The sequence below is a fragment of the Gorilla gorilla genome, chromosome 15, assembly GCF_029281585.2.
Source record: "Gorilla gorilla gorilla isolate KB3781 chromosome 15, NHGRI_mGorGor1-v2.1_pri, whole genome shotgun sequence".
In the NCBI taxonomy this organism is placed as follows: domain Eukaryota; kingdom Metazoa; phylum Chordata; class Mammalia; order Primates; family Hominidae; genus Gorilla; species Gorilla gorilla.
The window spans coordinates 87,188,159-87,214,389 of NC_073239.2; the positions used below are offsets into that span (position 1 = coordinate 87,188,159).

Genomic DNA, 26,231 nt, shown 5'->3' on the forward strand with positions numbered 1-26,231 from the left:
ACCCTCTCCTAAGAGGCATCTGCCAGGCAAAAGCAATCGATCCACCGTAACATATTGCGGGTCCAGCCGGAAATTGGAATGTCAGCGTTTTCATTCCGGAATGCCTACATGTAGTTGAGATTTAGGGACTTGAATCACGTTCGCTGTCACCATCCAATTGATACGGAAACCGGTACTTCCCCTTTTCTAACATCTTCTCAGAACACTCCAAGGCACATAGCCACTCGGTAAAATCAGCTAAGGAAAAAAGGTACTTTGAAGCTAGTACTCTAGCCTCTATGGCTATTTGTCAGATGGGAAGTTTAGCAAATTAATAAAAGCTATTTATAAAAATGTGAGGAAAGGTTAGGTTGAACCCTGATCAACAAACATAATGTCTTGCTATCATTGAACCATTAATGCAAATGCTTACACTAAAGCCAGGCACGGTCGTTCACACCTGAAATCCCAGCAGGCGTGGTGGGTGGATTACCTGAGGTCAGGAGTTCGAGACCAGCCTGGCCAACATGGCAAAACTCCACCTCTACTAAAAATACAAAACTTAGCCGGGTGTGGTGGTGCACAGCTGTAATCCCAGCACTTTGGGAGGCTGAGGCAGGAGAATCGCTGGAACACAGGAGGCGGAGGTTGCAGTGAGTTGAGATCGAGCCACTGCAGTCCAGCCTGGGCAACAGAGCAAGACTCGGTCTCAAAAAAAAAGAAAAGAAAAAGAAAAAAAGCAACAGTGAATGCTTACACTTAGAAATGGTGTGTCATCTTCGTCTAGGAATGCCTATTTTCCATTCATTCAATGAACATCCAGCCCGCCTTGTGCCCTGTGATTGGAAGGCTTTAGGAATACCAAGATGAAAAGATATGATCCCTGTCTTAAAGAATCTAGTAATCTAATGGGCACCTGAATGAACGTTTGTCTACAGTGTTAGGTTAGGAAACAGCCCCAACACATGCCATTTGCCAGGGGGAGTCAGAGCCTCACCTATTATTTGGGGTGACAATCATACAGAGTGCAAGTGACATATTTACCATGCTGTATCCCTGAAGTCTTTTCATCTGTCCCAGCTTCTCTATTGCCATTGAAAGGTTTCTGTTTTAATCCCTTGTCTTTCCACCTATTAGAGTGGACCCCCATTGAGTCTCCAGAGGAGAAACTCCTGATCTCTACACCCATGATTACTGGGTTAAAACAGAGAAAAAAGAAACTTCACTGTGATTCTCAAGTCTACCTTTGACACTGCTGAAAGTTACCTAAGAGAGATAAATAATTATGGGATTCTTCTGCTTTTGCCTGAAAGTGTTCACTCTGATTTTCTTAGCAAGGAATTTAAGGCCCCTTGTAATATGATGTTGATCTGCCTTTCTGCCACTGTTTCCCATTAACTTCATATTCCATCCTAGGGAAGACAACATTTCCTGAGTATACCATGAATTTCCTCAACTTCAAAATGCAGCTCTAGTGAAATCAGGTTCATGACGTTTTCCCCATTCTTCAGACAATGTAAATTACTCTCTCCTCAGAGCCTTTGACTCCTATATCTAGAAAGGCACTTATAAACACTTTTAACATATAAATTGGTGCTTTGACTAAAGTATAAGCAATATGAAGACAGGAAAGAATCTTCCTCTTTGAATCGCCAGCATCTAGAAAAGTCCCTAGCATATGGCAAGTGTTTGATGAATGTCCTTTGAGTGAATGATGATGTAGATGATTTTAATAAAAGTGTTCTGTGCCAGTGCCTTGATCGAGTTGGTGCTGTGAATGAGTTTTGAGGTATATTTTGCTTGTTGGAAGGCAGTTTCTTTCGTGTTTAGGAAAAAAAGCAACTGTAATGAGCCAAAAAAAAAAAAAGGTGAGCTGAGGTGTTAAGGCCTCTGGCTCTGTGTTGCCCACTAGAGGAGCCTGTACTCTGCCAAGTAGGGCCTGTTTAACATCCTTGGAGTGGCTCTCTTGAAGTAGGCACACTTTCTAGGGCACAAAAATTGACAATCACTGCAAAAAAAGCTTATTACATGTTGGGAAACATTTCTGGAATTTCTGCATGGGATTATTCAAAACAAGCCTCTCCATAGCTGACTCGCTAGCTGTTTGTTTGTTTTTAGTGAAAGAAAATTTGTTAGAAAAGTAAAGGGATAAAGAATGGCTACTCCATAGGCAGAGCAGCCCCTAGCTGGTTTTTAACTTTCCTTCTCCTGCTGCTTGTGACACATCTCCATATTTCATTTGTTTGTTTCCTTATCTAGATGTGAAATGTAAGATCATCTGAAGGAGAGCTTTGGTTCAAGTCAAATGCATGCCTCAACCTAGCAGAGCCAAAGAGATACTTGTATGATGTAAGTCAGATTATGTCATTCTTCTGCTCAAAACTCTCCAATAAATAGCTCACCATTCCCTTCAGAGAAAAGCCAAAGGACTTAAAATGGCCAACAAAGCCTATGATCTGCACCCCCCTCCTCCCTCTACCTCACTTCATCTTTCTCCCTGACTCACTTGGTTTCAGTCCTACTTGCCTGATATGTTCCTTCAATTACACTCCCATTTCAGGACATTTGCACTGACTGTTTCCTCTGCCTGGACCCCACTTGCTCCAGCTTTGCACATGGCTACCTCCCTTACTTTCTTCAGGTGCTTGCTAAAATACCATCCTCTCAATGAGGCCTACCCTGAGCACCCTATTTAAAATTGTAACCTGCTGTTCCCTCCCCCTACAAGCTTTCAAATTTCGTCATCGTTTTTTAGTTTTTGCTATAACACTTATCACTTTCTAATATACTAATTCTAATAAGAATTTACTTATTTATATATTTATTGCTTAACGTCTATATCTGTCTGTGAGAATATAAGGCCCATGAAGTCAGGGATCTTTTTCTGTTCTTAACATTGTTGTATTCCAAATGGGAGACTGTTGCTTGGCTCATGGTAATCACTCAGTTAATAGCTCTCACATTAATTAATCCTTGCCATCTCTTCTGTGCTGGAATTTGTCCATGATAGAAGCCTCCTGATCTGCCAGACCAGTGTTGTCCTAATATTTTATTCAGTCCAGAATCTGTAATGTTTTTATTGCCAATAAAGCATGTGAAAGGAAAATAAATCTTGGGTCCCCAAATCACTAAGCTAATACAACTCCTCTTTTTTGGAGTTTTACTTGCTTCCAACAAGGCAGGCAAGATTTCCTGTTTCCATGATGATGGAAGGCAGGTAATTCCTTTATGGAGTTTGAGCTCGCTTCCGACAGGGAAGATGAGGTTTTTTTCCTGCTTCTAGGATGGTAGAGAGCAGTCTACAGCCTGAGACCCATCCCTAGGTAAGTACCTGAATTAGGGTTTGTCTTGGTTAAATTTAAGACTAACAACCAGCTACTCTTAATTTCTCCTTACCATTAGAGCACTCAGTGATCTTATAAGTTGTGCCATCGTTTGTTTTGCTTAACTGTTTTTTTGTTGTTTTGGTCTTTTTCCCATTGGGTTTGATCAACTCTATCTGACTTTATCAAATCCAAAGGAAGTTCCAAATTATGGGGAACAAGGCCTCTGAAGTGGCTAAATTCCCATACACACAAAAAAGGGTGGTGTGGTGGGGGAGAAAAATGGCCAACCAAGGAAAACAAAAAGAGGAAAGGTTGTTTATTTTGACTACTACAGGAGCTTTATTTACATAACAAGGCCACCTTTTTGCTAGCTAGGACAAACTGAAATGGATATTGCCCCGTACCGCAGTTTGATAGCTAAGGTTCTGCCTTCTTTTTTTTTCCACCACAACAGCCTGGGTTTGGTTCCTAAATCAAACTTTTTCCGGTTTGATACTTGGTACTGCTGAAATAGCAGCAATTTTTCCTAGCTGGAATATAGTAATGAGATTTAAAAAGATTTTTTTCAAAGGAGCTCAATGGTTAAAAGTCATCTTAATTAAAAGCTGATATCCAAGATATGTGTGTGTGTGTGTGTGTGTGTGCGTGTTAGTACTTAAAAGGCCTTCATGGGGTTATTTTTTGTCCTCCTAAGACCCTGTCTTATTTTTGAGCAAAAGTTTTTTCCTCTCAGTTGAATGGATTTTGTTTTCTTCATTAACAGCTATTGCAACAGAGGCTACTCTGGGGTTTTTAAGGAAGGGTATAATTTAGACACTTAGAAATGTCTTTGTTAAAAAAAATTTTTTAAGTGTACTGTAAAAGCATCACATGGTCTAACCTCAAAATAATTCCTCTGCTCAGAGCTCAGAGATCCAGTTAAAAAATAGTTTCATGCGCGTTCGTGTGAAGAGACCACCAGACAGGCTTTGTGTGAGCAAGATGGCTGTTTATTTCACCTGGGTACAGGCGGGCTGAGTCCAAAAAGAGAGTCAGTGAAGGGAGATAAGGGTGGGGCTGTTTTAGAGGATTTAGGTAGATAAAGGAAAATTACAGTCAAAGGGGGGTTGTTCTCTGGTGGGCAGAGTGGGGGTCACAAGGTGCTCAGTAGGGGAGCTTTTGAGCCAGGATGAGCCAGGAGAAGGAATTTCACAAGACAATGTCATCAGTTAAGGCAGGGCAGGGCATTTTCACTTCTTTTGTGATTCTTCAGTTACTTCAGGCCATCTGGGCGAATACGTGCAAGTCACAGGGGATGCGATGGCTTGGCTTGGGCTCAGAGGCCTGACATTCCTGCCTTATATTAATTAGAAAAATGAAACAAAATAGTGTTGAAGTGTTAGGGCGGCGAAAATTTAGGGGGGTGGTATGGAGAGAGAGAATAAGCGATGTTTCTCAGGGCTGCTTTAAGTGGGATTAGGGGCAGCGTGGGAACCTAGAGTGGGAGAGATTAAGCTGAAGGGAGATCCTGTGGTAAGGGGTGATATTGTGGGGATGTTAGAAGAAACATTTGTCATATAGAATGATTGGTGATGGCCTGGATACGGTTTTGGATGAATTGAGAAACTAAACGGAAGATAGAAGTTCTGAATAAAAGGAGAAAAATGGGTATCAAAGGACTAAGAATTGGGAGGACCTAGGAAATCTAATTAGAGAGTGCCTAAGGGGGTTCAGCGTAATTACTTGCTTGGCTGGCAAGTTTTTGGGCTTTATCTTTGAGTTTTTTTATGTTGTCATACACCAGGCCAGATTGATTTAGGTAAAAACAACACTCTTCATTTAAGAAAATACAGCGTCTTCCTTTTTCGGCAGTGAGTAAGTCAAGGCCTCGGCGGTTTTGGAGGACAACTGCAGCTAAAGAGTCAACTTGGGCCTGGAGAGCTGATAAAGTTTGTGATATGTCTGTGATGCTAGCAGAGAAGTCATTAGACAGGCTACGGAAGGTTGTGACAGAGGTTGAAATGCCTGCTATTTCAGTACTGAGAGCAATAGTGGAGGCAGAAAGTCTTAAACTGACTATCAAGGGAATTAGTGGAATAACTCTTTTTTGTCATGTCGGTGTCATGAGGGGAACAGGGAGCTCTTCAGTCCTATTTGCAAATTGAATTTTGGGGGTAAGGAAAACTAGTGTGCATGTGCCTGTCTAATTAGCAGGTAGACACATGTAGGTAGAGGATCTACAGAGGAAGAAGAGACCTTGTGCGAGGCAAAACTGGAGATGTAAAGTAAAAAGGTGAGAAGGAGTGCTGAAAGGGGTGTCTTGTCCTAGACTCCTAGGGATCCAGCTAGGGCGGCAGCTGTCAGAGGTTGTAATGGGGACTGATGGGGTAACTGCGTAGAGGGGGAGGTTCGATTTTCATGGTGTATGAGAAAACATTGAGTATCTATGAGCAACTTTTCACTGTTATTTTCGGGGCTGGGTATAAGTAAACAAGAAGAGGGCCTGGGAGGAGAGTCTGATGAGCAAGGGGAAGGTAGCTAAGGGTGGAGTGAAATACAGGGTAAGTGTCTTCTTAAGCAATAATTACTGCTAACGTTTTTAAGTTTGTATGTATTGATAGAGGGTTTGTCTGTAATATGGAGCTGGAAGGCTCTAATTGTTTCAGTGATGTGTGTAGTTGGGCTTCGGAGATGAAGAGTAAAGGAACATCGAGAAGGTGAAAGATTACCTAGGGGAATTCTAGTGGGTCTTTGCTGAGAGATACTTAAAGGAGCGGCCACAGGAATAGTAGTTTGTGTTGTGAGAGGTCTAAATATGGGGGGAGTAGAGTTAATATAAGGGGAAAGGTTTTTTAAATAAGTGCGGAGGAGGGCGGCAGCTTGCTGATCTGAAATGTCTGGGGAAGTCTTGCTGGACTTGTCTAGAAAGTAAATGAGTTCTTCAGGAGGGTAAAGGTGAGGGCTGTTAAAGGAAGTTCGGAGGTGTAAGGAGACAGGAGATGTTGCCTAGTCTGTCTGTAAGGCGGGGACAGCTGTGTAGGCACTGGAAGAAAGGGAAATGCAAAGCTAGCAGTTGTTCGCTAAGGAGGGATTAGAAGCGGCTAGGAGAGAATGGGTAAGGTTGATAGTGTGGTGGAGATAGCTGGGGAGAGGTAAAGGGTGGCATAATAATGGGAATGAGAATAAGAGTGAGTATAAAAGTAAAGAATAGAACTTCATCAAGGTGGAACTATTGGAGGGTGCCCTGCCAGCAAAGATCATCTACCTACTTTAAGAGGGAATTAAGAGTGGCGGTTTGGGGATAGCACCAAGAGATATCAGCTGTGATGGCTTGAAGAAACAGTGTAAACTGGCAGTGTAAACAAGAGTAGGGCATTTATAAGTAGTTGAGAATGGAGAATAGGAGTATGACTAGACAGAAAATAGTAGGGATGACAGGTTTTTTTGGGGCTCGGCCTAAGTGGTGGGGGTGACTTCGTAAAGCCTTGTTGCAAAAAGTAGGGTAAGGACAAACAGACCTAATAGAATGAAGGGATGTATTAGGCTCATAAGGGTTATTACTGTTCTTCAGAAATACCAGTGAGTTTAAGGGAAGTAGGGGAGAGTACTTGCGACTTCCAGGAGGAAGAGGAGGGATTAGGCTGGCTGTCCAATGGACACAGCTTTATTCTGGAACGGTGAACTTAGTGGGGAGGATCCTGCAGGCGGACAGCAGTCGGGGTACTATAGATGACTAAGTAGGGTCCGGTCCATCAAGGTTGTAGAGTTTGAGGGGTCAGATTCTTAAGAACTGATCATCTAGCTAGGGTGTCTTCATATGGCTGGGGATCTGGAGTAGGCAAGAGAAGATTAGCAGCCTGGCGAATTTCCTGTCTAGCCTGTTGGAGGACTGGAAGATAGTCGCCTAGAGGGCTGGTGTCTGGGATGAGGTTGGGGCCAAGCAAGAAAGTGCATCCATATAAAAGTTCAAATGGACTGTACCTTGTAGCATCTCGAGGACAGGCTCTAATTCTGAGAAGGGCAAGAGGTAAAAGTCTTGCCCAAACTGTCTAATCTTTAATTTGGAGGCTGAGCTTGGTGAGGTGTGTCTTTAAAAGACTATTAGTCTGTTCTACCTTTCCTGAAGATTGAGGATGGTAAGGGATATGAAGGTTCCACTGAATGCTAAGAGCCTGAGAAACTGCTTGGGTGATTTGACTAGTAAAGGCTGGTCTGTTTTCAGACTGTATAGAGGTAGGAAGGCCAAACCGAGGAACTGTGTTTGACAGAAGGGAAGAAATGACTGCGGTGGCCTTCTCAGACCCTGTAGGAAAGGCCTCTACTTATCCAGTGAAAGTGTCTATCTAGACTAAGAGGTATTTTAATTATCTGACTCGGGGCATGTTGAGTAAAGCTATTTGCCAGTCCTGGGTGGGGCAAATCCTCAAGCTGGATGTGTAGGGAAGGGAGGGGGCGTGAATAATCCCTGAGAAGTAGTAGAATAGCAGATGGAACACTGAGAAGTTATTTCCTTGAGGATAGATTTCCACAATGGAAAGGAAATGAGAGGTTTTAAGAAGCCGGCTAGTGGCTTGTACTGTAGCATAGCCTGCCTTTGCTGGTGTGTGGCGATTAGGCCTGGTGGAACTGCCATCAGTAAACCAAGTGTGATCAGGGTGAGAAACAGGGAAGAAGGAAATGTGGGAAATGGGGTGAACGTCAGGTGGATCAGAGAGATGCAGTCATGAGGGTCAGGTGTGGTATCCGGAATAATGCGGGAGGCCAGATTGAAGTCCGGGCCAGGAACAATGGTAATTGTGGGAGACTCAACAAAGAGTGAGTACAGCTGAAGGAGCCGGGGAGCAGAAAGTATATGCGTCAGGTGTGAGGAAGAAAATAGATTTTGGAAATTATGAGAGCTGTAGAGAGTGAGTTGAGCATAGTTTGTGATTTTAAGGGCCTCTAAAAGTATTAGGGTGGCAGCAGCCACTGCACGGAGACATAATGGCCAGCTTAAAACAGTAAGGTCAAGTTGTTTGGACAAAAAGGCTATAGGACGCAATCCTGGTCCGTGTGTAAGAATTGTGACTGCACAGCCCTGCACTTCAGCTGTGTGTAATGAAAAGGGTTGGGATGAGTCAGGGAGAGCTAGAGTGGGGGCAGTCTCTAAAGCTGTCTTCAAGGAACGGAAAGAGGAGTGGGGAAAAGGATTTAGGATCTATGGGGTCAGCTAGGTTTCTTTTTGTGAGTTTATATAATGGTCTTGTTAGGATGGCAAAACTAGGTATCTAAAGGCGAAAGTATCTAACTATGCCGAGGAAGGAAAGGAGTTGTTGTTTTGTAGAAGGGGTTGGGGTTTGAGAGATTAGTCGGACGCAATCAGCAGGGAGAGCACGTGTGTTTTTATGAAGAATTATGCCAAGGTAGGTAACGGATGGAGAAGAAATTGAGCTTTGGAGGGGGATACCCAATATCCCTTGGAGAATAAATGCTGAAGGAGCAGAAGTGTGTCTTGTTGAGAAGATTCAAAGGAGGGGCTACAAAGAAGAAGGTCATCAATATATTGAATAAGGTGAGAAGCGGAGGGGTGGAAAGAAAGTAAATCATGAGAAAGAGCTTGGCTGAAGTAATGAGGACTGTCCTTGAAACCTTGCGGCAGCACAGCCCAGGTAAGCTGCTGGGACTGATGGGTGTCAGGGTCAGTGCAGGTGAAAGCAAAGAGAGGCTGGGACGAGGGGTGCAGGGGAATAGTGAAAAAAGTATCTTTAAGATTAAGAACTGAATAGTGAGTTGTGGAGGAAGGTATTGAGGACAAAAGAGCGTACGGGTTGGGCACCACAGGGTGGATAGGCAAAACAATTTGGTTGATAAGGCGCAGATCCTGAACTAATCTGTAAGACTTGTCCGGTTTTTGGACAGGTAAAATGGGGGAATTGTAAGGAGAGTTTATAGGTTTTAGAAGCCCATGCTGTAGCAGGTGAGTGATAACAGGCTTTAATCCTTTTAAAGCGTGCTGTGGGATGGGATATTGGCGTTGAGCGGGGTAAGGGTGATTAGGTTTTAATGGGATGGTAATGGGCATGTGATCGGTTGCCAGGGAAGGAGTAGAGATGTCTTATACTTGTGGGTTAAGGTGGGGGGATACGAGAGGAAGACGCAAAGGAGGGTTTGGATTGGGGAGAAGGGTGGCAATGAGATGTGGCTGTAGTCCAGGAATAGTCAGGGAAGCAGATAATTTGGTTAAAATATCTTGTCCTAATAAGGGAACTGGGCAGGTGGGGATAACTAAAAAAGAGTGCATGAAAGAGTGTTGTCCAAGTTGGCACTAGAGTGGGGGAGTTTTCAGGGGTTTGAAGCTTGGCCGTCAATACTTACAACAGTTATCGGGGCAAGGGAAACAGGCCTTTGAAAAGAAGGCAACATGGCGTGGGTAGCCTTCATATCAATTAGACAGGGGATGGACTTACCTTCTACTGTGAGAGTTACCTGAAGCTCGGCATCCATGATGGTCTAGGGGCTTCCGAGGCGATCAGGCAGCATCAATCTTCAGTCGCTAAGCCAAGCAGATCTGGGAAGGAGTCAGTAAGAGAGCCTTGGGCTAGAGCTTTAGGGGCTCTAGGAGTGGCTGCCGGGCGAGCTGGGCAGTCTCTCTTCTAGTGAGTCCCTGCACAGATGGGACATGGCTTGGGAGGAATCCTGGGCTGCGGGCATTCTTTGGCCTAGTGGCCAGATTTCTGGCACTTGAAGCAAGATCCTGATGGAGGAAGTCTTGTAGGAATGCTTGACTGCTGTGGCTTAGGCGTGTGCGGCTTAGACATTTTGAAGTTCTTGTATGCTGGAGGTGTGGCCGGGTTTTGTCTCACAGCAGAGGCAAGTAATTTTAACTCAGAAATGCATTGCCGTCTGGCTGCTTCCTCTCTATTATTGTACACTTTGAAGGTGAGGTTGATTAATTCCTGTTGTGGGGTTTGAGGGCCAGATTCTAATTTCTGAAGTTTTTTCTTAATGTCAGGAGTGGGTTTGGTGATAAAATGCATATTAACAACAAGGCGGCCTTCGGGCTTTTCTGGGTCTAGGGCAGTATAGCGTCTAAGGGTTGCTGCTAAGTGGGCCATGAACTGAGCTGGGTTTTCGTCTTTACCTTGGGTAGTTTCTTTAAGCTTGTCATAATTAACAGCTTTGTAAGCTGCCTTTTTAAGCCCTTCAACTAGGCAGGAAATCATGTAATCTTGCCTAGCTATACCTGGGGAATTTGCCTGATAGTTCTATTGGGGATCCTCTTGGGGAACTGCTCTCATGCCTTCCTGGAGGTCTGGCTCGTGAAGTTGGTGGTTATTAGCGTGAGATTGGGCTAGAGAAAAAACTCTTTCCCTTTCATCTAGGGGGAGGGTAGAAGTCAGGATGACTTTTAAGTCACTCCAGGTTAAACCGTAGGACAGAGAGATATTGGAATTCCTGTATATATTTAGTGGGGTCTGATGAGAAAGAGCCTAAACGCTGACTGATCTGAGAGAGGTCTGATAGAGAAAAAGGTACATGTACGTTGACTATGCCTTCAGCTCCCGCCACCTCTCTAAGAGGAAATTGTTGGGCAGGTGGGGAAGAACAAGTCGCAAACTAAACTGTAAGCCGGACCGGGTGTGAGGAGGGGAGGTGATAGAAGGATTATAGGGTGGGAGGAGCAGAGGCTGAGGAAGAATTGGGACTTAGCTTGGCCTGGTGACCAGCAGCCTGGGGAGGAGGGGAAAGGTCAGATGGGTCTGTAGAAAAGGAAGACTGGAAAGACTCAGTGACACTGGGTTTGGGACTGAGGGGACAGGCGGGAGGGAAAGAAGGAGGATTTGGGAGGAATCGCATTGGGAACCAGAGACTAGGGAGGGGACGAAGTGTGAAAAATGCCTGGACATAAGGCACCTCAGTCCATTTGCCTATTTTTCAACAAAAATTATTTAGGTCTTGTAGGGTGGAGAAATCGAAAGTGCCATTTTCTGGCCATTTAGAGCCATTGCCAAGTTTGTATTGGGGCCAAGCAGTGTTGCAGAAGAAAATAAGGGGTTTAGGTTTTAGGTCAGGTGTGAGTTGAAGAGGTTTTGAGTTCTTGAGAACACAGGCTAAGGGAGAAGAAGGAGGAATGGAGGGTGGAAGGTTGCCCATAGTGAAGGAGGCAAGCCTAGAGAAAAGAGAGAGTAGAGACAAGGAGGGAAGGGGTTCGGGGGTTCTTACCCTCCAGAAAAGCGGGAAAGGGGTTGGGGCACAGAAATAAGGGATTGGGGCACAGAGATAAGAGGTTGGGGCGTGGAAATAAGGGATTGGGGCACAGAGATAAGAGGTCAGGGCACAGAAATAAGGGATTGGGTGCAGAGATAAGAGGTCAGGGCATGGAAATAAGGGAACGGGGCACAGAGATACGAGGTTGGGGTACTTGCCCTTCCTCCAGAAAAGCGGAACTTGCTAAGGGTGAAGGAGAAGGGGTTGGGGGTTTCTTGCCCCCCAGAACGGCGGAGAAGGGGTAGAGACACAGAAGGGGTTGGGGTACTTGCCCCTCCCCCAGAAAAGCGGGACTTGCCGCTAAGGGTGAAGGACCAAGGCAGGCGTCCCTGCGTGGTCTGACACCTCTGAAACGTGGGTGAATAATCAGAGGCGTCCCTGCAATGATTTAAACACCAAGGGAAGGCTGCCTTCCCAGTCCGTGACCGGCGCCGGAGTTTTGGGTCCACGGATAAAACGTGTATCCTTTGTCTCTACCAGAAAATGAAAGGAATTGAAATTAAAAGAAGGGAGAGATTGAAGTGTGGTGCCAAGATTGAAAGGAGAAAGAGGTTGAGGGATAGTGAGGGAGGTTGGAGAAGAGAGTAAAAAGAGGCCGCTTACCGGATTTGAAATTGGTGAGATGTTTCTTGGGCTGGTTGGTCTGAGGACCTGAGGTCGTAGGTGGATCTTTCTCACGGAGCAAAGAGCAGGAGGACAGGGGATTGATCTCCCAAGGGAGGTCTCCCGATCCGAGTCATGGCACTGAATTTCATGTGCGTCCATGTGAAGAAACCACCAAACAGTCTTTGTGTGAGCAACATGGCTATTTCACCTGGGTGCAGGCGGACTGAGTCCAAAAAGAGTCAGTGAAGGGAGATAAGGGCGGGGCTGTTTTATAGGATTTGGGTAGATAAAGGAAAATTACAGTCAAAGGGGGTTGTTCTTTGGCGGGCAGAGTGGGGGTCACAAGGTGCTCAGTAGGGGAGCTTTTGAGCCAGGATGAGCCAGGAGAAGGAATTTTGCAAGACAATGTCATCAGTTAAGGCAGGGCAGGGCATTTTCACTTCTTTTGTGATTCTTCAGTTACTTCAAACCATCTAGGCATATACGTGCAAGTCACAGAAGATGCGATGGCTTGGCTTAGGCTCAGAGGCCTGACAGATAGTTCCTGTCTAAATAAAGTTGGTCTCCTTATACAATCCTACGATAGATTTCTATGTTATGTTTGATTTGGCATCCATCTTTAATGTTCCTCTAGCACCACCAGCCTTTTTCTTTCTGTACCTTATGATGTAAATTTTGCTATTTGATTTTCACCTGAGTTGTTTCCTTTAATATGCAAATTTAAGGCTTTTTATCTGACAACTGCCTAGAGTTGTGAAACAGGTTATCAAGAATCTGAAAGTCTAAGATGAGGGGAAAAAGGTCTTTATTAATCTATAAGATATTCTTCTATCAGCAAGCCTAATACATCTATGTATTTATGTGTTGTGTACACAACATTTCACTACTGAAAATATATGAGAGGTCTAATTAATTGGCTAAATAAAAATAAAAGCACTTAAATACTTTATCAGAAAAAGGAAAGACTAGTCAAATGCTTTTTCAAGTTTATGAGACTTAAAATCATTAATAAATAAACTAGCTTTAAAATTATTGGTAAAGTAGTATTAGAAATGTCTGAAGAATTGCCAGCATACATTTTTATTTGCATTTATTAAGCAATTTCATACTTATCCCTACCAAATAATATGAGGTGTCAGAATTTGGCACAGGGGTTACAAAACTATAAACCTAGCCTAATACAGAATAATCTTTGCTTGTGTGATCTTTAATAAATAAGACATTGATATTGGTTTAATGGAAATAACTACATCTTGAATTATTTAGTAAAACTAACATAACTTCTAATCTTGTGGCTTTAGGCAGCATAGTCCACAGGCAGTAAGGAGATTTGTTTTGGGAAAGGACTGTTACCATCTTTGTTTCAAAGCTAAACTATAAGTTCCTCCCAAAGTCCAGGAATGAATAAGGACAAGCTTGGAGGTTAGAAGCAAGATGGAGTAAGTTAGGTCATATATTTTTCACTGCCTCAGTTAGAATTTTGTAATGGCGAGTTTCATAACTTTAAATGATGACTATCATAGTTTTCATAAATAATCTAGGTAAATGAATAAAATAAAATAATTAGGTAAATATAATGGGATAAATGCTTGTAGACAAATGTCATAATTTAGAATCTAAAGTTAAATTAAATGATATTTCATCATTTGGGTATTTTCCAATAAAAATATATTGTAGGAAAACATTCTTTCTAAAAAAAAGTGTCCTTTTTAAAAAGGTGAACAATTTTCGTCTAATTAAAAGCTTATTTAAAGGTTATGTATAAAACAAGTTTAAAGGAACCAGGAAATAGGGGAAATGTAAAGAACGGTATGAGATAAATAGGTATTTTTTGGTAAGAAAGCTTAAAAAGAAATAATTTTACATGAGAAAGCATTGAAGCCATTTTGTAAAAATCATAACTGAGAAAATTATGACAATGAAAGATATCAGACCTAACTGACCCCATCTTGCTTCTAACCTCTAAACTGTCCTTGTTCATTCCTGGGCATAAGCCAAACTAGCTTTGGGAAGGGATTTAGTGTATAGTTTATATAATAGCCCTCCCCAAAAGGCTAAACTGTTCTTATAAAACAAATGAAAGGCCACCAGCCACCAAGTCAAGATGAGAGGGGCTGGAATTCTAAATATTACCCACCATTATTCCACAGGTCATTAGATTTACAACTTCCCCAATTACTCTTGAAGGTAACGTCACTATTGTGAACCTAAGATCATCCTTTTGAGGTGTCTTTTCAGGTTTTTGCATTTTTAACAACCAGATGGCCCCACCTGGACCTGCCAACCAGTTCTGTGGCTCCCACCCAGGAACTGACTCAGCAGATGAGAACAGCCTGGACTCCCTATGATTTCATCCCCAAGCCAACCAATCAGCACTCCCAATTCACTGTCCCCATCCCCCACCCACCAAATTAACTTTAAAAACACAAATACCAGAGTTGTCAGGGAGACTGATTTGAGTAATAATAACATTCTGGTCTCCTGCACAGCCAGCTCTGCATTAATTACTCTTTATTACAATTGCCCTGTCTTGATAAATTGACTCTGTCTAGGCAGCAGATAAAGTGAACCCCTTGGGCAGTTACAGAATCTTGTATGGTAAATTTAGACCTAGAATGAAATGACTGGTTGTTTAAGAAAGAGGAATGTTCAGGACAAACCAGAAAGTCCAAACATATCATTAATGGTCTGTGTAAGTCACAATAAAAGGTTTTATTAAAAAAAAATTTATATGATCAAGTTATCTATAATTAAAGGGAAATTATAATGGTCTTTCTAGAGATTGGGCTTGATGTAAAAAAAAAACACTTGTACACTAAAGAATTGATTAGAACAATAAAATTCCCTAAAGGGATTGATTTACTCTTAATAAATTATAAGAGATTTTAATTTTTTAACCCAAAGTGTAATGTTTAGTGCATCTCACTGTTTCTGGTTTTCTCTCCCCTTTTAAAAGGCATGAAATAATAACAATCTCCTTCAACTCATTTTCAGCTCATATTTTTTTTTCTTCAAGATCTGTTTGTTGTAGCCTGACGCTAACAATACTTTCTTAAAGATGTAAAGGAAATGTTTTCTTACAAAATAATATTATGTACATTGCGGAAGGTCTTTTTCCTTTTGGTAACTGGCCTAACAAATTTTACATTTTATTAAAATAATTTCTATATCATTATTATTAAAGTTTTGCTTTGCTTAGGAAAAAACTGAGATTAATTTTTTTTTTAAATTGAGGTTCTTACATCCATGTATCTTTCTGTATGTGATTTTAAAGTACTTGTGACATTAAGTTACAGGGCTTTGACACTTGGGTCTAAAAAGGACACCAAGTCTTGCTAAATCTTTTTTTTTTTTTTTTTTTTTGCCCTTTTTAAAATTATTATCCTTTAAGTTCTAGGGTACATGTGCACAACATTCAGGTTTGTTACATATGTATACATGTGCCAAGTTGGTGTGCTGCACCCATTAACTCGTCATTTACATTAAGTATTTCTCTTAATGCTATCCCTCCCCCATCCATCGACTGTACAACAGGCCCCAGTTTGTGGTGTTCCCCACCCTGTGTCCAAGTGTTCTCATTGTTCAATTCCCACCTATGAGTGAGAACATGCAGTGTTTGGTTTTCTGTCCTTGCAATAATTTGCTCAGAATGATGGTTTCCAGCTTCATCTATCTCCCTACAAAGGACATGAACTCATCCTTTTTTATGGCTTCATAGTATTCCATGGTGTATATGTGTCACATTTTCTTAACCCAGTCTATCACTGATGGACATGTGGGTTGGTTCCAAGTCTTTGCTATTGTGAATAGTGCCGCAATAAACATACGTGTGCGTGTGTCTTTATAGTAGCATGATTTATAATCCTTTGGGTATATACCCAGTAATGGGATGGCTGGGTCAAATGGTATTTCTAGTTCTAGATCCTTGAGGAATTACCACACTGTCTTCCACAATGGTTGAACTAGTTTACAGTCCCACCAACAGTGTAAAAGTGTTCCTATTTCTCCACATCCTCAGCAGAACCTGTTGTTTTCCTGACTTTTTAATGATCATCATTCTAACTGGTGTGAGATGGTATCTCATTGTGGTTTTGATTTGCATTTCTCTGATGGCCAGTGATGATGAGCATTTTTTCATGTGTCTGTTGGCTGCAAAAATGTCTTCTTTTGAGAAGTGTCTGTTCATATCCTTTGCCCACTTTTTGATGGGGTTGTTTGATTTTTTCTTGTAAATTTGTTTAAGTTCTTTGTAGATTCTGGATGCTAGCCTTTTTTCAGATGGGTAGATTGTAAAAAATTTTCTCCCGTTCTGTAGGTTGCCTGTTCACTCTGATGGTAGTTTCTTTTGCTGTGCAGCAGCTGTTTAGTTTAATTAGATCCCATTTGCCAATTTTGGCTTTTGTTGCCATTGCTTTTGGTATTTTAGTCATGAAGTCCTTGCCCATGCCTATGTCCTGAATGGTATTGCCTAGGTTTTCTTCTAGGGTTTTTATGGTTTTAGGCCTAACATTTAAGTATTTAATCCATCTTGAATTAATTTTGGTTTAAGGTGTAAGGAAGGGATCCAGTTTCAGCTTTCTACATATGGCTAGCCAGTTTTCCCAGCACCATTTATTAAATAGGGAATCCTTTCCCCATTTCTTGTTTTTGTCAGGTTTGTCAAAGATCAGATGGTTGTAGATATGTGGTGGTATTTCTGAGGGCTCTGTTCTGTTCCATTGGTCTATATCTCTGTTTTGGTACCAGTACCATGCTGTTTTGGTTACTGTAGCCTTGTAGTATAGTTTGAAGTCAGGTAGCGTGATGCCTCCAGCCTTGTTCTTCTGGCTTATGATTGCCTTGGCAATGTGGGCTCTTTTTTGGTTCCATATGAACTTTAAAGTAGTTTTTTCCAATTCTGTGAAAAAAGTCATTGGTAGCTTGATGGGGATGGCATTGAATCTATAAATTATCTTGGGCAGTATGGCCATTTTCATGATACTGACTCTTCCTATCTGTGAGCATGGAATGTTCTTCCATTTGTTTGTGTCCTCTTTTATTTTGTTGAGCAGTGGTTTGTAGTTCTCCTTGAAGAGGTCCTTCACGTCCCTTGTAAGTTGGATTCCTAGGTATTTTATTCTCTTTGAAGTAATTGTGAATGGGAGTTCACTCATGATTTGGCTCTCTGTTTGTCTCTTATTGGTGTATAGGAATGCTTGTGATTTTTGCACATTGATTTTGTATCCTGAGACTTTGCTAAAGTTACTTATCAGCTTAAGGAGATTTTGGGCTGAGACGATGGGGTTTTCTAAATATACAATCATGTCATCTGCAATCAGGGACAATTTGATTTCCTCTTTTCTTAACTGAATACCCTTTATTTCTTTCTCCTGCCTGATTGCCCTGGTCAGAACTTCCAACACTATGTTGAATAGGAGTGGTGAGAGAGGGCATCCCTGTCTTGTGCCAATTTTCAAAGGGAATGCTTCCAGTTTTTGCCCATTCAGTATGATATTGGCTGTGGGTTTGTCATAAATAGCTCTGATTATTTTGAGATACGTCCCATCAATACCTACTTTATTGAGAGTTTTTAGCATGAAGGGCTGTTGAATGCTTTTTCTGCATCTATTGAGATAATCATGTGGGGCTTTTTTTTTGGTTTTTGTTTTTGAGACAGAGTCTCGCTTTGTCGCCCAGGCTGGAGTGCAGTGGCGTGATCTTGGCTCACTGCAAGCTCTGCCTCCCAGGTTCACGCCATTCTCCTGCCTCAGCCTCCCGAGTAGCTGCAACTACAGGCACCCACCACCACACCCAGCTAATTTTTTGTATTTTTAGTAGAGATGGGGTTTCACCATGTTAGCCAGGATGGTCTCAATCTCCTGACCTCGTGATCTGCCCGCCTTGGCCTCCCAAAGTGTTGGGACTACAGGCGTGAGCCACTGCGCCCAGCCCCAGTCATGTGGTTTTTGTCTTTGGTTCTGTTTATATAATTGATTACATTTATTGACTTGCATATGTTAAACCAGCCATGCATCCCAGGGATGAAGCCAACTTGATCATGATGGATAAGCTTTTTAATGTGCTGCTGGATTCAGTTTGCTAGTATTTTATTGAGCATTTTCGCTTCAATGTTCATCAGGGATATTGGTCTATAATTCTCTTTTTTTGTTGTGTCTCTGCCAGGCTATGGTATCAGGATGATGCTGGCCTCATAAAATGAGTTAGGGAGAATTCCCTTGTTTTCTGTTGATTGGAATAGTTTCAGAAGGAATGGTACCAGCTCCTCTTTGTACCTCTGGTAGAATTCGGCTGTGCATCCATCTTGTCCTGGACTTTTTTTGGTTGGTAGGCTATTATTGCCTCAATTTCAGAGCCTGTTATTGGTCTATTCAGGGATTCAACTTCTTCCTGGTTTAGTCTTGGGAGGGTGTATGTGTCCAGGAAAGTAGATTTTCTAGTTTATTTGCATAGAGGTGTTTATAGTATTCTCTGATGGTCATTTGTATTTCTGTGGGATTGGTGGTGACATCCCTTTTATCATTTTTTATTGAGTCTATTTGATTCTTCTCTCTTTTCTTCTTTATTAGTCTTGCTAGTGGTCTATCAATTTTGTTGATCTTTTCAAAAAACCAGCTCCTAGATTCATTGATTTTTTGAAGGGTTTTTCATGTCTCTGTCTCCTTCAGTTCTGGCTCTGATCTTAGTTATTTCTTGCCTTCTGCTAGCTTTTGAATGTGTTTGCTCTTGCTACTCTAGTTCTTTTCGTTGTGATGTTAGGGTGTCAATTTTAGATCTTTCCTGCTTTCTCTTGTGGGCATGTAGTGCTATAAATTTCCTTCTACACACTGCTTTAAATGTGTCCCAGAGGTTCTGGTACGTCGTGTCTTTGTTCTCATTGGTTTCAAAGAACATCTTTATTTCTGCTTTCACTTAGTTATTTACTCAATAGCCATTCAGGAGCAGGTTGTTCAGTTTCCATGTAGTTGAGCGGTTTTGAGTGAGTTTCTTGATCCTGAGTTCTAATTTGATTGCACTGTGGTCTGAGAGACAGTTTGTTATAATTTCTGTTCTTTTACATTTGTTGAGGAGTGCTTTACTTCCAACTATGTGGTCAATTTTGGAATAAGTGCCAAGTGGTGCTGAGAAGAATGTATATTCTGTTGATTTGGGGTGGAGAGTTCTGTAGAAGTCTATTAGGTCTGCTTGGTGCAGAGCTGAGTTAAAGTCCTGGATATCCTTGTTAACTTTCTGTCTCATTGATCTGTCTAATGTTGACAGTGGAGTGTTAAAGTCTCCCATTATTATTGTGTGGAAGTCTAAGTCTCTTTGTAGGTCTCTAAGGACTTGCTTTATGAAGCTAGGTGCTCCTGTATTGGGTGCATATATATTTAGGATAGTTATCTCTTCTTGTTGAATTGATCCCTTTACCATTATGTAATGGCCGCCTTTGTCTCTTTTGATCTTTGTTGGCTTAAAGTCTGTTTTATCAGAGACTGGGATTGCAACCCCCGTTTTTCTTTTGCTTTCCATTTGCTTGGTAGATCTTCCTCCATCCCTTTATTTTGAGCCTATGTGTGTCTCTGCACATGAGATGGGTCTCCTGAATACAGCACACTGATGATGGGTCTTGACTCATTATCGAATTTGCCAGTCTGTGTCTTTTAATTGGGGCATTTAGCCCATTTACATTTAAGGTTAATATTGTTATATGTGAATTTGATCCTGTCATTATGATGTTAGCTGGTTATTTTGCTCGTTAGTTGATGCAGTTTCTTCCTAGCATCAATGGTCTTTACAATTTGGCATGTTTTTGCAGTGGCTGGTACCAGTTGTTCTTTTTCATGTTTAGTGTTTCCTTCAGGAGCTCTTGTAAGGCTGGTGGTGACACCAGCATTTGCTTGTCTATAAAGGATTTTATTTCTCCTTCACCTATGAAGTTTGGCTGGATATGAAATTCTGGGTTGAAAATTATTTTAAGAATGTTGAATATTGGCCCCACTCTCTTCTGGCTTGTAGAGTTTCTGCTGAGAAGTCCGCTGTTAGTCTGATGGGCTTCCCTTTGTGGGTAACCCAACCTTTCTCTCTGGCTGCCCTTAACATTTTTTCTGTCATTTCAACCTTGGTGAATCTGACAATTATGTGTCTTGGGGTTGCTCTTCTCAAGGAGTATCTTTATGGCATTCTCTGTATTTCCTGAATTTCAATGTTGGCCTGCCTTGCTAGGTTGGGGAAGTTCTCCTGGATAATATCCTGAAGAGCGTTTTCCAACTTGGTTCTCCCCGTCACTTTCAGGTACACCAATGAGATGAAGATTTGGTCTTTTCACATAGTCCCATATTTCTTGGAGGATTTGTTCGTTTCTTTTAACTCTTTTTTTCTCTAAACTTCTCTTCTCACTTCATTTCATTCATTTGATCTTCAGTCACTGATACCCTTTCTTCCATTTGATCTAATCAGCTGCTGAAGCTTATGCATGCATCACATAGTTCTTGTGCCATGGTTTTCAGCTCCATCAGGTCATTTAAGGTCTTCGCTACGCTGTTTATTCTAGTTATCCATTCGTCTAATCTTTTTTCAATGTTTTTAGCTTCTTTGCAATGGGTTTGAACATCCTCCTTTAGCTCGGAGAAGTTTGTTATTACTGATCTTTTGAAGCCTACTTCTGTCAACTTGTCAAAGTCATTCTCCGTCCAGCTTTGTTCCATTGCTGGTGAGGAGCTGCATTCTTTTGGAGGAGAAGAGGTGCTCTGACTTTTAGAATTTTCAGCTTTTCTGCTCTGGTTTCTCCCCATCTTTGTGGTTTTATCTACCTTTGGTCTTTGATGATGGTGATCTACAGATGGGGTTTTGGTGTGGATGTCCTTTTTGTTGATGTTGATCCTATTCCTTTCTGTTTGTTAGTTTTCCTTCTAACAGTCAGGACCCTCAGCTGCAGGTCTGTTGGAGTTTGCTGGAGGTCCTCTCCAGACCCTGTTTGCCGGGGTATCACTAGCAGAGGCTGCAGAACAGCAAATGTTGCTGCCTGATCCTTCCTCTAGAAGCTTCGTCTCAGAGGGGCACCCGGCTGTATGAGGTGTCAGTCGGCCCCTACTGGGAGGTGTCTCCCAGTTAGGCTATTCGGGGGTCAGGGACCCACTTGAGGAGGCAGTCTGTCAGTTCTCAAATCTCAAACTCCGTGCTGGGAGAACCACTACTCTCTTCAAAGCTGTCAGACAGGGATGTTTAAGTCTGCAGAAGTTTCTGCTGCCTTTTGTTCAGCCGTGCCCTGACCCCAGAGGTGGAGTCTACAGAGGCAGGCAGGCCTCCTAGAGCTGCAGTGGGCTCCACCCAGTTCAAGCTTCCCGGCTGCTTTGTTTACCTAGTCAAGCCTCAGCAATTGCAGACGCCCCTCCCTCAGCCTCACTGCCACCTTGCAGTTCAATCTCAGACTGCTGTGTTAGCAGTGAGCAAGGCTTCATGGGCGTGGGACCCTCCAAGCCAGGCATGGGATATAATCTCCTGGTGTGCCGTTTGCTAAGACCATTGGAAAAGCGCAGTATTAGGGTGGGAGTGTCCCGATTTTCCAGGTACCGTCTGTCACGGCTTCCCTTTGCTAGGAAAGGGAATTCTCCGAACCCTTGTGCTTCCAGGGTGAGGCGATACCCCGCCCTTCTTTGGCTCACACTCACGTGGGCTGCACCCACTGTCCAACAAGTCCCAGTGAGATGAAGCTTGTACCTCAGTTGGAAATGCAGAAATACCCATCTTCTGCGTCACTCACACTGGGAGCTGTAGACTGGAGCAGTTCCTATTCGGCCATCCCTTGCTAACTCTTAAACACTGACAACAATTAAAGCCTCATCTTCAGGCCCCATAGAAGATGCCAATCAAAATAAACTACATTCTTGAGACACAGGCCCAGAAATTAAAGCCATTCAACTCCACAAGGCCCATGGACTATTGTGGAAGAGGTGGGCATGTGAGATTGTGAGGGCCGATTTTAAGAGATAAAATAAGTTCAGTTTCTCTACAAATTAACCATTAATGTCAAAGTCACACCTCTGGAAGACTAGCATATGGGTAAAATTTGAAAAACAAATTTAATTGGCTTCATGCTGTTTTTATTAGGGCTTATTATTTGGAAAATTAAGTCTTCTCTCTCAAAGAATGAAGGTTTTCTCTTTTTTGAAATCCTTGAGTTATCACTTTGGTTAAATGAATGACTTACTTTACAATGGCCTGTAATCCCATTTTGTGATATCAAGTGTTTTATTTATTTATTTATTTATTTATTATTATTATTACTACTTTTTAAAATGGAGTCTCGCTCTGTTGCCCAGGTTGGAGTGCAATGGCATGATCTCAGCTCACTGCAACCTCTGCCTCCTGTGTTCAAGCGATTCTCCCGCCTCAGCCTTCCAAGTAGCTGGGACTACAGAAGTGCACCACCACACCTGGCTAATTTTTTGTATTTTTAGTGGAGATGGGGTTTCACCATATTAGCCAGGCTGGTCTCAAACTCCTGACCTCAGGTGACCCACTCACCTTGGCCTCCCAAAGTGCTGGGATTACAGGAATGAGCCACCATGCCTGGCCTGGTATCAAGTATTTTAAACCTTTGATATTTGACGAACTTTCCAAAATAAAATTACACATTATGTCATTTCTGACCTAATTAATCCTTTAAGATATTATTAATAGGATCCCTAAAGTCAAAAAATGACATGTTTGGCTTATTTGATACAGATTATACAGGAAGCATTGTCAAATATGAAATGGTATTTGGTTTTTCTTTGGGCCGTATTTGTATAAATATGTTGCTGGTATGTGTTCCAAAATTATGGGAAACTCCTATAATTCTGATATGACTTAGTGTATGTTATCAGTAATAATTATAATTGTTATGTTAAATTATTGTGTGACACAGAGGTAACAAATTTCCTTGTCAATTGTGTCTTTGACTATGGCTGCCCTTCTTGTTTTGGTCCTCTTTAGAAGGTGGTTTTATAATCAGCTATAAAACTCTTAACAGGTGCTCTTCAATGCAGTTTTCTGATAGCTTTGAAGACTGTGACATCAGAATAGAGGAGAAACTTTCAGGGCTCATACAGAGTTGAAATGCTCCTGAATATCAAACAGAATAGGAATTAACTGCATGGACTAAACTAATAGAATAAAACGTTGCTGATCCTTTGTTTTGTTTTTCAGAGTCAAAAAGACTTTTAAGCTATTTACAGCTTTTAACAATTGAATAAAGTATATTCCCTTTGTTTCTCTCTACCTGATTTCTACATAATTTGGGAACTATTTGTGAATATTCTTTTTTTTTTTTTTTTTTTTTTTTTTGAGATGGAGGCTTTCTCTGTCACCCAGGCTGGAGAGCAATCACACGATCTCAGCTCACTGCAACCTCCGCCTCTTGGGTTCAGGCAATTCTGGTGCCTCAGCCTCCCGAGTAGCTAGGACTACAGGCACCCACCACCACGCCTGGCTAATTTTTATATTTTTAGTAGAGGCGGGGTTTCACCATACTGGCCAGGCTGGTCTCAAACTCCTGATCTTGTGATCCACTCGCCTCGGCATCCCAAAGTGCTGGGATTACAGGTGTGAGCCACTGCACCTGGCCTGTGAGTATTCTTAATTTATGATAATAGTTATTTGCATAAGTACAATAAGAATCTGTTTTCATTTGTAACAGGACACAATTGGAGAAACTGGTTATTTTACCAAGGCTTTGACTGGAATGGTGTGCTTTCCTTTAAGGAATCAAACTTGACTTATGGAGCCAATATAAGCCCCTTGGGAAAACTGGCCTTATATCTTTGTCTACACAGTCCCTGTACAGGGTTCCTGACCTGTGGTAAGTAAAGAATGTCACTTTCTGACAGGCTCAGGAGCCCCAAGTTTATCTTGGAACCTGAAGAAGAGAGGAATTCACCCAACTCATAAGTATTTGATGGTCCAAATCCATGGCTGGGCTCAGCTTTAAAAAAGTCTTATGTGAGATTCCTTCTATGGAACAAAATTCCATCAAAGCCAATTTAAAAGCCTATGTAAAAAATAAATAATTATTCTTGCTGCACTATATACAAATAATCAAGCCAAGTATAATAAAGCAAATCAGTCCTACCATGATTTGTCTTTTGTAAAAATAGAAAACTGGAGAGAGAAAAATTATATTTCAAAAACTATAGTACACTTAATATGGTTTGGCTGTGTCCCCACCCAAATCTCATCTTGAATTTTAGCTCCCATAATTCCCACATGTTGTGGGAAGGACCTGGTGGGAGATAATTGAATCATGTTGTGGGGGGCAGTTTCCCCCATACTGTTCTCATGGTAGTGAATAAGTCTCATGAGATCTGATGGTTTTATAAGTGGAAATCCCTTTTGCTTTGTTCTAATTTTCTCTTGTCTGCCGCCATGTAGGACATGACTTTTGCCTTCTGCCATGATTGTGAGACATCCCCAACCACATGAAACTGTGAGTCCATTAAACCCCTTTTTCTTTATAAATTACCCAGTCTTGGGTATGTCTTTATCAACAGCATGAAAATGGATGAATACAACACCTGTTGTTAGATTCTAGTCTTGTCTAATGTTTTTCAATTTTTATTATTTTCTACAGTTTGGACTGAATTCTAATTTTTCTTGGCTACAAGCCTGCAAAATAATGTTTTCCATTTTTTCCTTCTTTTTTTCCCTCATTTTTCCTAATTTGGAACCACCAAAAACTAAGCTGTGCTTTTGTAAAGCCCTGTGAACTGAAGCTAGACAACTAAACTTCAGAAGAAAGTAACAGCAACCTGTTTACATACATAAGCCACTTTCATACTTGCCTACTGATATATGGACTTCATAGTAATGTGGCCTATATTGATTTCCCAGGATTGTTATTTAGTTTGATGTTGCTTTTCTCCCTTCCTCCCCCTATTTTCTCTTCATAGAATATAAGACTTCACAACCTGCTGAAAATGAGCTTTCGTAATAACTCGGGACCTACCTGTCTAGGAATAAACCATCCTAAACATGAAAGATCAGAGAAAATGTGAGACCAGAGACTCATTTTCTTCTAAAGTCCTTTCTCCAAAAGATTTTTAAAAAGAAAAAGGGGGAAATTTGAAAAGAAAATAAATCTTGGGGCCCCCAAATCACTAAGCTAAAGGGAAAAGTCAAGCTGGGAACTGCTTAGGGCCAACCTGCCTCCCATTCTATTCAAAGTCACCCCTCTGCTCACTGAGATAAATGCATATCTGGTTGCCTTCTTTGGAAAGGCTAATCAGAAACTCAAAAGAATGCAACCATCTGTCCCTTATCTGCCTATGACCTGGAAGCCCCCTCCCCACTTTGAGTCCTCCCGCGTTTGCTTTGAGTTGTCCCGCCTTTCCAGACTGAGCCAATGTTTATCTTGTATATGTTGATTGATGTCTCATGTCTCCCTAGAATTTATAAAACCAAACTGTGCTCTGATCACCTTTGACACATGTCTTCAGGACCTCCTGAGGCTGTGTCCTGGGCATGCATCCTCAATCTTGGCAAAATAAACTTTCTAAATTAGCTGAGACCTGTCTCAGATTTTTGGGGTTCACAAGCATGTTATCCGTTAAGTGATAAGATCATAGAGAACTTAAGTGAACCCATTCTGCATACAAAATTCAGTGCATATTACGGCGAGTGGGAGTATCTGAACTTGTAGTTCATCTGGTTTTTACTTTACAAAGATAAGACTTTAACTCTGGTTAATTCCTATGTCTAGAGAAACACAGTATAATTTGGCTCAGCACCTGAGATGCTCTCCAGCCATGATGGTAGAGTTCCTCATTCTAGGGATTATGGACCCGGGCCAAGCCTGCTCCTTGATACTGAAAGTAAGCAGCAGAATCTGCCTAGCAATCCTTAGGGAACCTGTCAAGTGTCTGGAACCTAATACCCAAAAGAGAAGGGCCATTTTATGCTGGCCCTCCTCTTCTCGTCCTGTTATCTATCTGATGCAGCAGCGCTGGAGCTTTGTGGCAGATGTATTCCTAAGTGGTGGTGGGTAGTCCAGGGAGGGAAGTATGAAATGCAATTTAAGTAACCAGCTTCTTTGGCGGAGGTTGGGGAGATATTTTCTATAGCAGATAAGAGAAGAATAAA

At 41.8% G+C, this 26,231-nt stretch overlaps 2 long non-coding RNA genes across 2 annotated transcripts in view; one reads left to right on the forward strand and one right to left on the reverse strand.

Moving 5' to 3' along the window:
• Positions 1 to 25,468, forward strand: part of LOC109023261 (uncharacterized) — a 59,034-nt gene extending 33,566 nt beyond the window's left edge. The window contains exons 3-5 of the long non-coding RNA XR_008671550.2: positions 2,239 to 2,328; positions 24,525 to 24,579; positions 25,043 to 25,468. This is a non-coding gene — a long non-coding RNA (uncharacterized lncRNA). The remainder of the gene's footprint in view (positions 1 to 2,238; positions 2,329 to 24,524; positions 24,580 to 25,042) is intronic.
• LOC129526796 (uncharacterized) lies at positions 3,969 to 12,376 on the reverse strand. Its single transcript, XR_008671549.2, has 3 exons — positions 12,135 to 12,376; positions 9,731 to 9,831; positions 3,969 to 4,641 (listed from the first exon to the last, which is right to left on the reverse strand). It is a non-coding gene; the product is annotated as an uncharacterized lncRNA (long non-coding RNA).
• Positions 25,469 to 26,231: the final 763 nt, after the last annotated feature.